The 15817-nt window shown below is 40.0% G+C and overlaps 2 long non-coding RNA genes across 2 annotated transcripts; both read left to right on the top strand.

Annotated features, from left to right (window-relative positions):
- The first annotated feature begins 8661 nt into the window (after positions 1 to 8661).
- Positions 8662 to 9408, top strand: LOC307169171. Its single transcript, XR_013823058.1, has 3 exons — positions 8662 to 8965; positions 9079 to 9204; positions 9338 to 9408. It is a non-coding gene; the product is annotated as an uncharacterized lncRNA (long non-coding RNA).
- Positions 9409 to 9526: 118 nt separating this feature from the next.
- Positions 9527 to 15756, top strand: LOC307169498. Its single transcript, XR_013823150.1, has 4 exons — positions 9527 to 9620; positions 9708 to 9793; positions 10065 to 10117; positions 15710 to 15756. It is a non-coding gene; the product is annotated as an uncharacterized lncRNA (long non-coding RNA).
- Positions 15757 to 15817: the final 61 nt, after the last annotated feature.

The raw sequence follows: 15817 nt of genomic DNA, 5'->3' as shown, positions 1-15817 counted from the left end.
CCTCGGTTCTCTCTAGAGAGGGAACGAGTATTGCGTTCCCTGCCGTGCTTAAAGCCTATAGCTCGTGTCGCTTCATTCGACAGAAAACAGAGAATATAGCCTACGAGCCTTCCTTATATACGCTCTGACGCCGCCCATTCTGGCGGGCTGTGACGCGCTAGGGCGCGAGCGCCCTCATTGGGCGTGATGTCACGCCAGGCTCACTGGTAGGCTTAAGCAGTTGCCGCGCGGCAGCCAATGAGCGTGCAGTATGCCGCTCTAGCTCAGCTGCCGCAGCTGCACTGCGTTGACAAGAAATGAAATTAAGGATAATTTTTGGCTTCAGTATCTCGAGAAAAGAAGACTTTTCCCGCAGCGTAAGCAAGCTTACGCAATACTCGTTCCCTCTCTAGAGAGAACCGAGGTTACGTGAGTAACCAAGTATCGTTTTAAATGCTTGGAGGCTTTTTCTAACAGAGGTGGATTTTAATCCAGAGGGGAGGGAAAGGATTTTAAATAAGCCTGTTTTTAAATGACAAAATAAAGATACATGAGCGAGATATCTATTTTAAGAAGTGGCTACAAGTGGGGATAGTAAAAGTGAGGGATGTTTTATGGGAGTTGAAAGAGGGATTTTTACCGCTCCAAGTGATTATGGATGCGATGGAGGAGGAGAAGGAGGATTTTAATGTGATGGTTTTAAAAAAACAGTATGAAGATGTCAAGACAGCGATCCCAAGGCAATGGCTAGATGAGATTAGCAAGAAAGAAGAAAAAGAAAACAAAATGATGGTGTTTTTAAAATGTAAAGACAAGAAGGTGGATTTCAATTTGGGCACGGTGAAAATGTTTTATGAGTTTTTTATAAATAGAGTTTTTAAAGAACCTGTGGCCAACCAGGTCTGGCTAATGAATTTTAATGGAATTGAAGAGAAAGACATCTGGAAAAATAGAACATGGAAATGGTTGGATGTGGATTTAGAATGTTTAGATTATTTTATTAGACAAAATGTGATTTATACAGAAATGAGATTGTGTTTAATGCAGAAAGAAAGAAATGCCCAATGTAAAGTCTGTAAAAAAGATGATGAAGGGATTTTACATCTGTTTTTATTCTGTGAAAAGCTAAACCCATTTTTTAATGAACTGAAAGAAATTGTCAAACAATTAAGAGAAAATGAAGAGGTTACTGAATGGAAGAGATTTTTTATGCTTGGAATGACAGAGAACAAAGAAAATAGGAAACTTGGTGGATGATGGTGGAAGATGTAAAAATGTTGTACAATTATTTTATATTGGAGAACAAGATGGGGGAATTTTACAAATTTTTTACCAAAGATGTTATATGTGTTTTTAAACAAAAACACTTTTACTTGCCAAAAGAGGATGAACTTGTCTTGTTTTAGTTTCTTGGTTTAAATCTGTGTTATGAATGTGTTAACGAGGAGATGGGGATTTTATGAATGAACAACTTTTTAATGTATGAAAAGTCGATTTAATTTTTATTACAAAATGAATGTAAATGTATTAAATGGAATGTAGAGAACGCCCGAATTAAAAAAGAACGCCCGATCTCGTCTGATCTCGGAAGCTAAGCAGGGTCGGGCCTGGTTAGTACTTGGATGGGAGACCGCCTGGGAATACCAGGTGCTGTAAGCTTTATAGTTTACTTCACAAATGTTCTAACCTTTTAAATAGCCCGTTTTTGGCAGCAGATTTCGCTTACAGCCATACCACTTTGAGCACGCCCTAGTGGAAGCAGGAAGTGGTAGAGCTAGCAGAATAAAGCAAACAAAGAGAGTTGTGAGTTGGAGAATTGGAAACTGAAGCCCTTGTTTCAAAATAACCTTTTAAAAAAGGGGAACTGGTGTGCAGCAGGGTTATTTACTCCCCAAACAACCCTTGCTGTTTGGGGATAAATACTTTTGGTGCTGAGAAGGCTACAGCGCTGGGCGACAAAATGGAGAAGGGAAGAGGCCTGGAGAAAAGGAACGTGAGAGAAAAGGGCAGTGAGCTGGATCAAAGGAGGAATTATGAAAAGAGGCTCACAGTGCTGGTGGAAATGGAAGGAGAAGATAGAATAACGATGATGGAGATACTGAAGAAAGTGAGAGAAGAGTGCAGAGTGGTGATCGGCTGCAGATACAAAAACACCGAAAGAATATGAGCTTACAATGGAAGAGGAAAAAGGAAAGGAGAAGTTACTGGATGGATTAAGGATAAAAAACTGTAGGGAGATGGCGAAAGAGATGGACTGTATGGAGATGGTGGTCTCGTTCCTCGGTCTGCCGATGTACATACAGGACGAGGAGATACTGAGAAAGCTGTCGGAATGGGGAGTTAAAGCGGTCTCAAGAGTGAAGAAGAGAATGTGGCCGGGGACTGATATTGCGGATGGGACAAGATTTTTTAAAGTGAAATTCAATGATGCGCTAAAATCGCTGCCGTATTCGATGAAGTTTGAGACGTTGGGAGGGACGGAGCACTTCAGAGTAATACATGATAGGCAAGTGAAAGTCTGCCACCTGTGCATTCAGCCAGGTCACATTGTAAGAGACTGCCCGAGCTTCAGATGCTTTAAATGTGACAAGCAGGGCCATTACGCGAGAGAGTGCAAGGAGACGAACTGCAATATGCAGCCAGGATTATGTGTGTGTGAAACACAGATGGAGATGGGTGAGGAAAACAGCGATGAGAGGGAGTCGGATCTGTATGAGGTGGACGAGGAGGTGGAGATCGAAGAAGAGGAAGGTGCAGCGGCTGGAGAAGACACATGAAGAGACACATGGCACATGAAGAGACACATGAAGAGACACATGAAGGGACACATGAAGAGAGAACAGCGGAGCGGGGAGCAATGGCGATTCTGGGGGGTGGCCTGGTGTGGCCTGGGCCACCCCTGAAAGCTCATTGGCCACTCCTGTGGCCACCCCAGAGTTGATAGGTAGTTGGTCAAGTTCGTCAACACAAGAAACAAGAGAAATGCTGTCAATCAATGATGACAGCTGATCAACTGATTTAGGGTCAGTTTGGTCGTCTGAGGCTGTGAGAGCTGATTTCTGCTCAGCGGATGTTTGGCCATGCAGGTCAGGTGACCCATGAGATGAGCACGCTGTGCTCTTCCATTGCACCTGCTGCTGCTGCTGGTCCGTGAAACAGGAGGACGGTCACAGTTACAACAGCAACAATACAACAACGATAAAAACGCTGGAATCTGTCGATTGAGAGGTATGGTAATTTAATGTTTAGTTATACCGTAGTTCCCTCTGAATGTGTAGGAAAACTTTATCTAGCACTAAGTAGCAGCTAAAAGTCGAACTACACTGCACTAGCTAGCTTAGCAGCCTGCAAACCAAGTTAAGCATTGAAAGTTAGCATTTTGTTTTTTTAATTGTTTTTTGGATACCGCCATGAAATATGAAACGCTATTTTCAGGGTGTTTTTTGCAGATGTGTGTGTTCAATAGAGCTAATGTTATATTTTTGGCCAAATATAGTGTGACAGTCTAGATTTAAGTAGCTATAACACAAAAACAAGCTCTGACTTATTTATTTGCTCTGTGATTTAAATGCTATTTAAAGACTTTTTCTCTTGGAGATAAAGGACTTTTTGTTTGTATCAATTAGCTCATCTTCACAGTTCACATATTTTTAGGCGTTTAAATAGGCAGAGGCAGAGCAAATTGCATTCAAATGCCACAAATGCTTGAGATGCAATATGTGTTAATTGTGTTAATAAAAGTGAGTGGTAAGAGTGGTAGTTATGTAAAAATAAACCTTTGTAGATCCTATAAATAGACATAATTAGGCACATTGTTGACACCTCCTTTCTTTTTGACATTTTAAAGTAACACTATGTAGTTTTTCAACCTTCATAATATATTTCCAAGCCTTGTGATGATACATCGACTTACAATAGGTTGAATGATGTCTGCCATAGCAGATAGTAATCGCTTTTACTGGCACTACGTAACTTCTGGGTTCAGGTAGTAACCCGAGCACAAAAAGAACTACAAAAATTCGACTGCTTTACGGCATACATCACTTCCCCCACCACTTCCTCAAATTCGGACGTGAGAGGCCAACCAGCGTTTGTTTTCCGGCTTTCGTGCGTATGTTTTTGTCATGGCCGAAGCAGCAACGAAACCTAAGAAGGCAAAGGTTTTGTCGGAGGAGATTCGGAAGAGGAAAAGGTAGAGTGATAAAATCAAAACGCCGGACGAGGATCAATATTGGTCCAGCGTTCGCTGGCTGGCGTGAGCTAAAGGAGGATGAGGGGTGCCCGACCGATGCTGACTTGGCCGTCATGCTGTTGGACTAGTAAGTATATTGCTTGCATACTATCTCTAGTTTTTCGAATTTGTTGTCTGCCTGGCTATGTTGCGGAAGCTATCTGGTCCTCCATTTATCTTCATGAATAAAGTAATGCTAGCAGAGAAGCGAATTATCAATCTGGTAGCTAGTAAACGCTAACGTTTTCGATGGTTAGCATGCTATCGCTAGCTATTGCTAGCATTCTCGTTCTGATTTGAGCATTGCAATCGATGACATGCAAATCACAAATGTTTGAGCTAAAATGTTTAGTCTACTAAACATGTAGAAAGCATGAAAGGAGGAAGATTAGTAATATTATCATTGTGTTCATAGCTTCTGAGTTGGTGTATGTATACTTGATTGTGTTGTTTCAGATGATTGTTAGCTACAGAGCCAAACAGGATTCTTGTCGCTATTTTTTCTGAGGACGAATTCCCACCCTCATGTTGTTCTTGTGCAATACTTCTGTGTGGTTAGATTCTTCAAACATGTAGGGTTGTTGTGCTCAGTGCATGATGACTACCTCACCAAAAGTCTAACTCAAATGTGTTGCTTGTTCTGAATAATCATCAAAGTAATTCCCCTGTTAAGTGATTTTTGGCTTATTACATTCCTGCTTATAACTAGCACCTTGACTAAACCGCTGAGTGTAACCACACAGACGTGTGTCTTGTAGAATGTCAATTCATGTACATTCAGAATGTTTTGCCAGAGTCTAGCCACTAGCTCACTTCAGCTGGGACAAGCACCTAGGTTTGGAAATCATTATCTGATTTAGCATGTAAACTTCATCCATCTTCAAGTCACAATGATATATATTGTGTATGTGTTGTTGCTGTGAAATTGAATTAGACAAATACGTTCTCTGTTATTTCCCTATAGCTTTCAAAACCAGGTAGTATCATCTACTCCCCACAAACTACCCTGCGCACCTCCACAGCCTGTGGTCTCAAGTATTACAGAGGAGTCGGACAATGATAGGTATTGCATGTTTTCCTGGGCCAGCATTTTTTTGTGGAGCCTTTTAATTTTTTTCTCATGTCCTATTTTCTGTTTTGATTCAGGGGTGAATTTCCCATTGAAGGAGTACAAACACTGGAAGAAGGCGCTAGGGAAGAAGAAGTCACTATATTAGAGACCAGGTGAGGTTTTAAAGCAGATTTGTTGTTTGCTTGAACTAATGTGGACTGAATGCACATTTACTTTTTCCCACTATGTCTACTTATCTATACTGTTATGTCTACCTCTATTTTACGCTGTCTGCAGCATGCAATCTCTGGATCTTGTAGAGGAAGAAGAGCTGTTCCCAACCCCACCGACGACCAGATGACCGATGTGCCAGACTATTTGAAAGTTGACAATGAACATGACCTGGTTGGAAAGAAGGCCTGCATCGCCTACCTTGACAACCTGAAGATGCTTAGTTCATTTCTGCAATTTCCTATGAAAGCATGCACCTTTTCTGACTGAATTACTGGGGAAAAATGAAGACCACCATTTCAGGTTGAAATGAAGCCTCGGGGAACTGGTGTTGTCTTGGAATGGGTAAGCAAACAGTATTTGCTTTCGTTGTGTACATGTGCGTATGTGTGTACTACACTCAATAGTTGTGTGTTGGAGGAGAAGGAGTGACTGACTCTGGGGAGAAATCTGATTCTGACTTGAGTAGCATAGCTATTTCGGTCATCCAAATGCTCATTGCTTCATGGAGTTTCAAATAACAGTTTCGTGTTGAATAATCGACAACTTTCAGTTATTTGTAGGTTAGTCTGGTCTAGTGTAGTAGTGTTTGAGTTAGTAAGTGTATTGCTTTTCTTGTGTGTGTTTTTTTTATTGTTCGTATTTTACTTACTGATTGTAGCTATGCCCCTTTGGACACGTTCTCTGGAAATGGAATTCACAGCCCCTTTTGAAGTATGGGATGCAAGGGGGGAACTTCATGCTATCCACAAATATCCTGTTATCTGGGAACAACTACAGGAAAGTGGCATTTCTCTTCAACTTCATGCAACTGGGGATGGTGGCAGAGTCTACCTTTTTCAAAATCCAGGATACCTACTGCATCGAACCAGTTGATGAGTTCTGGCAGAAAATCCGAGCCGACGTTCTGACCCGTTTGCGTGTAAAGGACAAGGTGGTTGTTCTTGGTAAGACATTGCTTTGATACCTTTGTCACCTATTGATGACTGTGGTTTGCTAATACCTATCAAGATTATGTTGTGATATCTTTTGTAATGTTTGGTTTTGTCTTGTCTTGTCTTTTCATTAGGTGATGGCAGAATGGATTCTCCAGGTAAGTGTGTGTGTGTGTGTGTGTGTGTGTGTGTGTGTGTTTGTCTTTATCACATGGTGGGGTCCTCAACCTGTAAGTCCAGTCACAGCGTGGGGACCAAAATTTTTGTGGGGACCAAAAACCTTGCACAAGAAAAAACATGGTAGTAAGGCTTAGATGGAATTTTTCCTATCAATTGAGCCTTGGGCGACTGATTAATGATGACCACAAGCATCCAAACTGCAAAATGAAGAGGGTCATAACAGAGGGTAAACCACACCTCTGCCTATTTGCTTTGAAGGACATTAATGAAGGAAAAGAAATAACATATGACTACGGTGGAACTGATTGGCCTTGGAGGAAACAGGTTTGTCAAAAATATATATGTTGCTGTTATTCCGGTAAAAACTGATTGTGAATATTGGCTTTGTTGTAAAAAGTCAGAATGATAGATTTATTTTACCCAGATTTAAACCAATACAGGTGTTTCTGCCTCAGATTAGTTTTGCCTAGTTCAGGATAACTTCTAAACAATGTTTAAAAGATTGAATCATCAAATCATCATCTAAAAGACCAAATAAATTTAAAACATTTTATAGATATACATTATGTGTATATTACACTTACCTCAAGTGTCCTAACACAACCAAAGTTCCTTTGTACCTATTATTGAAACTTCTAAAGTCTAAAAATATACATTCTACAACATGTGTCATTGAACTTGAGATCAGTTTGCTTTCTCCAAGTCGTACTAGCTGTTGGCTACAGGTGAATTCAGTCCTGCCACACTTCACTGTTACTACTTCCTCAACTGTAATGGTTACAGCTGTCTTATAGCAGGCAACATACATATGACAGAAATCACAGCCAACTTTAACCCATCAAAAGTAACTTGGATTTAGCCTCAGATACAGGAAACATGTAAACATTGCCACCACATGCATGTCTCCTGTCTCTCACTTGTGTTTATGTTGTGTTTGCACTGAAGTAATGCTACTGCTGACCATCTACTCAATAATAATGTTTAACTCATTCTTCAGGAGGACAAACAATCGGATGCCACTGAGTCTTTTGAGGCTGACATCTTCAGAACAACCGAGCAGACTCCTCAGAGGTCATCCTGCTTCAAGACACAGGTACTAGTTTCTCTCAATGTCTTTCACTGGTTCAGACTTTAGTAATACCATTCCAACAAAAACTCTTCAAAGCTGTCGCTGTTAATATCCCAGAGCTAGCCAAATAAACATCACTAGCAAGTTCTTTTGCTAGTTGTACGACGCAAGCTCAAAGGGACATAATGAAATCACTTATGCTATTACATTCTATTTGGCCAAATATATGCCCATTTACACAGTACAAAGAGAAGGCTTCAGGAAGCTTCTGAATGCACTGGACAAATTATATGAAATCCCATCATGCACCTACTTTTCACAGGTAGCTGTCCTGCAGCTATATTTTTGTCTTTTTTGAACATCTTCTGTGCTTTTGTCAGCGGTCCCGTTATGCCGATTGTTTAAACGTCTGTTAAAAGCAGGCTGTCATTTCACCAGCTACGTATTTAATAGATATAACAGCAGAAGAATGATAAATGCCCAGGAAGTTCTGCCAGTGACATGAGTGAAGAAGAATTGAATGGGGGAGATATTACGGCAGGCATGGGTGTGTAATTATGTGTGTGTGTGTGTGTGTGTGTGTGTGTGTGTGTGTGTGTATGTGTGTGTGAAAGAGAAAAAGAGAGAGCGCTCCTTTTATTTATTCTCATAGCTAGGCAAACTAAGTGATTATTACCAAAACTTTGTTATGGCAAGGCTAGCAGACCGTGCATGACTAAGAAAGTATGGTGGCTGGGAAGTACAAAGCAACATTACAAAGAATTAAACACTTTTACAAAGAATGAAACACTTTTACAAAGCTCGAGACAAATTTACATTTTGGAAAACATTTTTACCTACCATAAAACACAATTACATGGGCTAAACACTTTTACCAAGGACAAAACAAATGAACATTTTAGAAAACAAATTAACAAGACGCAAAACACTTTTACCAGTCCCGAAACAAATTTACAAATGATAGATTCTTCACCGAAAGGGAATGTACCACATACCGGAAGTGACACGGAACGGAAGTGATGAGGTAAAAGCGGGTGATAGGTGTTGTTGGTGAGCGCGGTCAATTCGTGTTGTCAATGTGGAGTATATGGCGTGAATGAAGTTTATGGTGACCGAACATGGACTGCGGCCGAGGGATGTTTTGCCCGTTTTGTGGCAAACGCATGAACAGCTTAACGCGGTTTTGCTTTACGTGTGGTCTGTGTTTGGAGTTTTTAAAGGATGCGGACCAGACGGAAACATTGGAAACACAGGGGACTTCTCGACAGCCGGACACAGTGCTTAGCAAAGTAAGTGTAGCAAAACCCTAGCTATCTGAGGACATGTGAATAAAAGTCAGTAGTAATGCTAATGATTTTTTGAGCGAACTTTCTATTTTGAAACGTAACTCTGTCCATTTCAGCAGAACAACCCATGCCCATCATACAAACAGTACATGGAGTACAGAAGCTCGAAGTCAAAAGAACGACAGTCTTTTAACTATGGGCCAAAAGGAAGATCTAGGCCTAAAGAAAGAAAACAAGTCCAGGTAAGTTGTAATGACCGTCCTATACAATTGTGCAATGTTCTATGTATTTGTGTGTGTGTGCGTGTGTGTGCGTGTGTGTGTGTGTGTGTGTATTTATTTTACCCATACATTAATTATATCTTTATTTTACTAGATAAACGTAGGATTGATGGGGCCACATGGAACTGATGGAACTGATTTAAAACCTCTAAGAGGAAAAACACTTGATCTACTGAAACAAGCTGTCCAGAAAATGAGAACATTTAACAAGGACATGCACGAAGGACCTTATGTCCTTTTGTATCCAGACTGCTCAGAGGTGGTTCTTGTGCCTGGGTCAGAAAGGTCATTTAAATTGGCAGAATATAAAAAGGAAATAGGAAAGGCATATTCCAGGATTACTTTTTTCATTTGCCTAGAAAAACACTATAAAAGAGGTTAGTGGATCTCATAATTCAATATTTTTACATATTTAGATACTCTGCTGGAGGATAAATAATGGTTGTTTGATTTATTTTTTTCAGAGTACGATACCTCAGACTCTGATTCTGATTCTGAAATTGCCATCACAACAAGGAGCACAGCTGAATTCAATCGAGCTGACACTTTGGTACATCAGTTATTTCTCTTTTTTTAAAACATTTATGTATGTTTGTATTTATTCATTTTCATATAATTTATTAGATGTACATTGAATTTTAAGCATAACATCAATGTCCTGGTCAATATTTTAGTGGAAAAAGGCGTGTTTTGATTATTTTACAGTTACTATTATACAGTAACACAGACAACCATTCAGCATTGATATATACTGTAAGTGGTAATGGAAAAATAATAGAAGCTGTTGAAAGTTGTTGATCATTTTATCCGTTTCCTCTCAGGTTTTTGAACCACAAAATCGAAGTACTCCCAAATACAAACTGGAAGATGAAAGGTAGGTGTTGCACAAATGGACACAAAGGAACTTTCAGGCGTGCATGTGTAGTGGGACGTATTGTGGCGCTGTAATTAGACTAATGTGCATGGGGTATTGTAGGTCCAATTACGAGCAGGGTGGGACAGTATAAAAGAACATGTAGTCACCTCCTGCGTGTGCTTGGCGTTTGAGCGTCGCGTCATTGCCCGTGGGACCGCCCCTTGTTTCTGCAGCGTTTCCGCTTTGAGCTGCGTGGATGGCCCGCGGCTGTTGGCGGCTCCGGCTCTCACGTTACATGCCTCTTGCAGTCCCGTGTCTCATATGCTTTGAGCTGCGTGGATGGCCCGCGGTTTGAGTTTTAAGTGGCTGCTGCTCTCCCTTTGCATTCCCGTGCTTCGGGGATGTTGTGTCCTGTTCCTGTGTATGCGTGGATGGGCGATGGGTTTATGAATTAAAGGAGAACATATGTTCTGAGACGCCTGGTGGGCAACGCTGATTTGACGCTGCTGCTTTCATATCTCAAGATTATCTCGATAACAAACTTTCTTCCAACACACGTGTGTGTGTGCAGCCGACGCGTCTTGTGTGACGCCTGCTCGTTCTCCAGTACGAGTCACCGTGATCGCTGAGTCTCTTCCCCATTATACTCTCAAATTGTTTTGTATGTGTTTTGTTTTTGGTATTTATTTGTTTCTCATTTTTCCAGTATATTATTTATCATTGTTTTGTGCTACTGACTGTTCTGATTGGTTTACTTGAGTGTGTTGCAGTGTTGTACTGTATCTATTCGATTTGTGATTTACTTCAAATGTGCTGGTAGAAGGTCAGTGAGGGTAATACCCAGCGTTGGCTAGGGGTGTAAATCGGACAGTTCATCACGATACGATACGATATCGATTCTTTCAGCCAGCGATACGATATTTTCCGATACTTCAAAAAATTCCACGATACGATTCGATTCGATTCAGGGCTATATCGATCGATTAATCGATATTTAGATATTATGTTCACACAACCAGTTACGTTTTTATTAACTCACAAATGCAATCAAAATATATAACATGAACGTTTAATTAAACTCTTTGAAAATTGCACACCCTCTCCCAATTGGGACATTTATAACAGAAGTGGTCATTTGCAAGTACTCCATTCTTGTTCATTTTCATAAATCATGTTTTTTATTATTATTGTGCATTCCAAATAATATCAATCAAACTGCAGCTGGGTTGGTTTGATTTTTAATAATAATAACTTAAAAAATACAGGTAAATTACAAAATTAAAGTTAATTGAAAGTATGCTTTAATATGTTAAAAGTTGTTTTTTTGTTTGTTTGTTTTTTAGCAGAGCAGATACATTCACATTTCATCTTTCTGAGTCAAACAAAACCAAGTAATTGCTATGATAAATAATACAACACTCGGTTAATCTTCATAACGTTAATCTCCTCAGCTGACATAGACGCCTAACAAACTTTGTTGTTGTGATAACGTACACGCAGTACAGAGAGCTTTTCCCTCACCACTAAACGAGCTGCTTTATAAGGTTCCGTGAAAATGTTTCAGCTTTTATTTTCCTTTTACGCCCTGAAGAAGATATCACGAACTTTCATTGAAATTATCCATCCTCGATCACTTTTAGTCAGCTTTGACGAAACTCCTCTTAGCCAGCGCGTCTTTTCGAAGTGACATCTGACCTGAATACTGCGCGCTGAGTCGCTAAAACGGACTTATCGTGTTGTGTTCACCAACAAGGGTGCGAGTGCTTGTCTGTTTCTGCTGTAAAACATGAACTCGCGATGCCTTGACAGCGGACAATACCGACTTTTGTGAAAAAAAAAAAAAACTTGTTTAGGGTTTAGTCAGTCTTGTCAGGCGTCTTTTTCAGATGAGGAGATTAACGTTACACACCGGCAGGCGGTTGGTGAGTAAACGAAAATGTGCGCTTTGGCGGAAGGATGTTATGTGGGAATGTGGAGTGTCAAAATAAAGGTGTATCGATATTTTAAGTGTGGAATCGATGCATCGTATCGTTAGCCGTTATATCGATGCATCGATCCATATCGATGTATCGTTACACCCCTAGCGTTGGCACTAAAACCTTGATTTTCTCTTTTTGTTTGTTTGTTTGTAGTATTGTTTTCTGATTGACCAATTGAAATGTTGAGTATTTGTGTATGTTTGGAGTGAGTGTTATTGCATAGTGAGACCTGTAGTAATATTTCTGCTCTCGTTACAGGAGCCGAGGCTTCAGGGCAGGCCACTAGTAGGTCCTTACGCGGTGGTGGAGGGCTCGTCACAGAGTGCTGTGGGGCTATTTCTTGACTTTATTGCAGTGTGTGTGCTGATGCTTGTACACAGGGTGCTGAGAGTGATATAGAAGCCTTATGCTTACTGAGTTTATGCATCTGCCGTTAAGCCTCGGCCTCCTTTTATCTCGTGGTCTCTTTTTGCATTGTGAATGACCCAGCTCTTGAATCTTTTGAATGATTGTGTATATAAATAAAGCTTTTGTATTTTTGGTATTCACGTCTCTAGCCCTTCTTGACGAAGAACGTTCTTGTGTGTCTTGGGTAACATTTTAGATTCATAATATTAATATTTCCCTGGTAAACAGGGTGGCGTAGTCATGTTTAAGCCAGAGGTAGTGTGCATTTAGCCGCTCCCTACGTGTCGAAGAGAGCGCCCCACTACACATGGGTTGAAATTATTTCTTTACTTCTTGACTGGAAATGATAATAATAATTCATATTTTATTGGGCTACAGTGCTTTCACTACCAGGAAAGTTTTTTTTCATTTAACTCACAAAACTAATAAAACTACTAGCAGATATTTCACTACTTATTCACATACACATAATACATGCATGTATATTGCTGCACATAAGCTCAACGTTGCTACATGCTATCGGCTGTTTCTGTAACTGACTGAGGTGCACCCCCTCGCTTCCTACCTAAAGGACCCACAGCTGTCTGTGTGAGCTTTACTTAACATCACAGAATAAACCTACTGAAATACAGTTGCTCTTGCAGGTGAATAAACACAAATTAACCAAACCATTAAAAAAAACACATGAGAATGAAGTGGGGGGTTTCCACTGTCCCACATCATTGTCGATCCTACATAGACACTATAGGCCTTTATTGAAGTGGCACGGTCATCCAGAACCAACTAAAAGAACTCCGACACGTTTCGGCACCTAGCCTTTGTCAGGGAGTCAAATAGATATAATGAGAGACAATGGGTTTTTTCTAGTGTTGTTCCGATTCCGATACTAGTATCGGAAATGCCGCCGATACCAATAAAAATTCTGGCATCGGTATCGGCGAGTACATCTACCCATGTACCGATCCGATACCATTTTATTAAACAATACCTAGTTATGCACGCTAGCTTTGCTTAACGCTGCAAATCGGAGATCAATTCTTCTTCGCTGCTCTAAACAGTGGTTGCTTGTGGCAACACAGGAAGTTGTGCTGTTGCCACAAGCAACCACTGTTTAGAGCAGCGAAGAAGAAATGAAAACACAAATTTTCAAATGTAGGCGCGCAGCAAGCGCATAATGTAAGAGACGCTGGCGCCCAACATCAAATGGCAAACGTAATGAAAACGGAACAAAACTGCGCTTCTCGTTATTTTGTGCTTCACGGACCATTAAACAGTTTGGAACAATGCAGCGCGAGCCGATCTTGATCAAGCGACACTGTTACTACACAGCACTAAGAGATCCAGTAAAGAAAGCATTTGAATTCGCCACTGAAGTAATAACATCGCTGCGAAATCTAGTGAGAAGCATTCACATTTCTCCGTTATTAACGGATCAAACAGCGCGTGGAAACCTGGAAGAAACATTGTGCTTTCAAGTAACGTTACGTTGGTTTTATTTTGAAATTATGAATAAAATTGACGCCCTCAAATGTTAATCTGAAATAAAATAAACCTTTGTTTATAACTACTACAATATATTTTTTTTATAAAGGAGCTGTTTTTGTTTTATATGTCAAGTATAGCTCCATCATTGCTCAAAGTAAAAAATTATCCTACTTTATGATGTTAGTTTTAATAAAAAATAAATAAATAAAAAATGTAAATCAAGGAAATTTCTCTGGCATTTCTTTCCTTTTGCTGTATTGAAAACGTACCGAACCGTGACACTTGTATGGTATCGAACCAAACCGTGAATTTTGTGTCCCTATTATTCATATATAATTTTTTAGATTCCTAGATGTATTTGTTGCACTTTTTTATACAGTTATATTGTAAAACTAAAATACCTTTTATAAAATAATTCTATCAATTCATACAGGGCTAGTATGAATTGCAGCTGAATAGATATACACACAGGTATCGGATTAGTACTCGGTATCGGCCGATACCCTGAGTCCAGGTATCGGAATCGGTATCGGGAAGGAAAAAAGGGTATCGGAACATCTCTAGTTTTTTCAAGTGGTAATCAACCAATAGAAAACTTTGCTGTATACATAATGTTTACATGATTTGACTATTGCAGGCCTGAAGGACACCTGCTGGTTTTAAGATGTTTACAACACCCACTCTAGCCCAGAACGCTTTGGACACTAGAAAAGACCCATTGGGCCCTATTTTAACGATCTGAAACGCAAGTGTCAAAGCGCAAAGCGCAAGTAACTTTGTGGGCGGGTCTTGGCGCTGTTGCTATTTTCCCGGCGGGATAAATGACTCTTGCGCCAGGCGCAAATCTAAAATGGGCTGGTCTGAAGTAGCTTCATTATTCATAGGTGTGGTTTGGGCGTAACGTGAAATAAACCAATCAGAGCGTCATCTCACATTCCCTTTAAGAGCAGGCGCGCTTGTTCTAAAGCGGATTCCTATTATAACGGCGGATTTGCCAGGCGCACGCCAGGAGCGGTTCACAGCCAAGGAGAGCAACGCTCTCGTCAGGGATGTTGGGGATGGAGAAACCCACCCAAATTAACTTCGGTTAAAAAGGCGTATGATAATTTGGGTAAATGTGTAAGCTAGATGTATGCTTTTATAATAAATTGTATATCTATCTATCTATCTATCTATCTATCGTAATAATGTATAATTTGCAAAAATGAAAACTGCTGCTTCTGTGTAGATGAGAGAATCAAAGTGTAAGCGCGTTGTGCACACGCTACATTGATTATGGCCAAGCATGCGCCCTTAAAATAGTATATGAATTACATGCGCCACTGACTTTAAACCATTTTTTCCTGGTTAGTGGCGCAACTGTTTTCTAAACCTGCAAAAGAGTTCTTTTAAATTGGTTCTGTATGACTTGGCCACTTGCAATACAAGCATTTTAATAGTTACAAATTTGTAGTTTGAGCTTTCTCTTATTTTATACCTTTTCCATTCAAAAAGAAACTCAAACAAACTCAGATTTGAGTCCAGGATGCGCTCCTATCCACATGTTCTTAAGAAATAATTTATCTTTAAGTTGTTGATGTGATCAGAGAATTTGCTCGGATGAACTTGAAACAGAAAATACCATATGTATAATGTGATTTATAACAAAATAATGTTTTTACTACTACATGTTACTCAAAACTACCTTATAGCTTTTATCATGGAGCTAATCATTTTAATATGTTTTATCATGTTTCAGAGATGCACCAGGACAATCATCAACAATTCAGCCAGGACAGGTAATAAGGCAGACTGTGGCAGCATGACATTTCTTGCTTTCAGTGTTGTCGTTTCAGACATTTTAATC

The sequence above is a fragment of the Squalius cephalus genome, assembly GCF_949319135.1.
Source record: "Squalius cephalus genome assembly, chromosome: 13".
Lineage (NCBI taxonomy): Eukaryota > Metazoa > Chordata > Actinopteri > Cypriniformes > Leuciscidae > Squalius > Squalius cephalus.
This window is presented reverse-complemented; position numbering and strand designations above follow the sequence as displayed.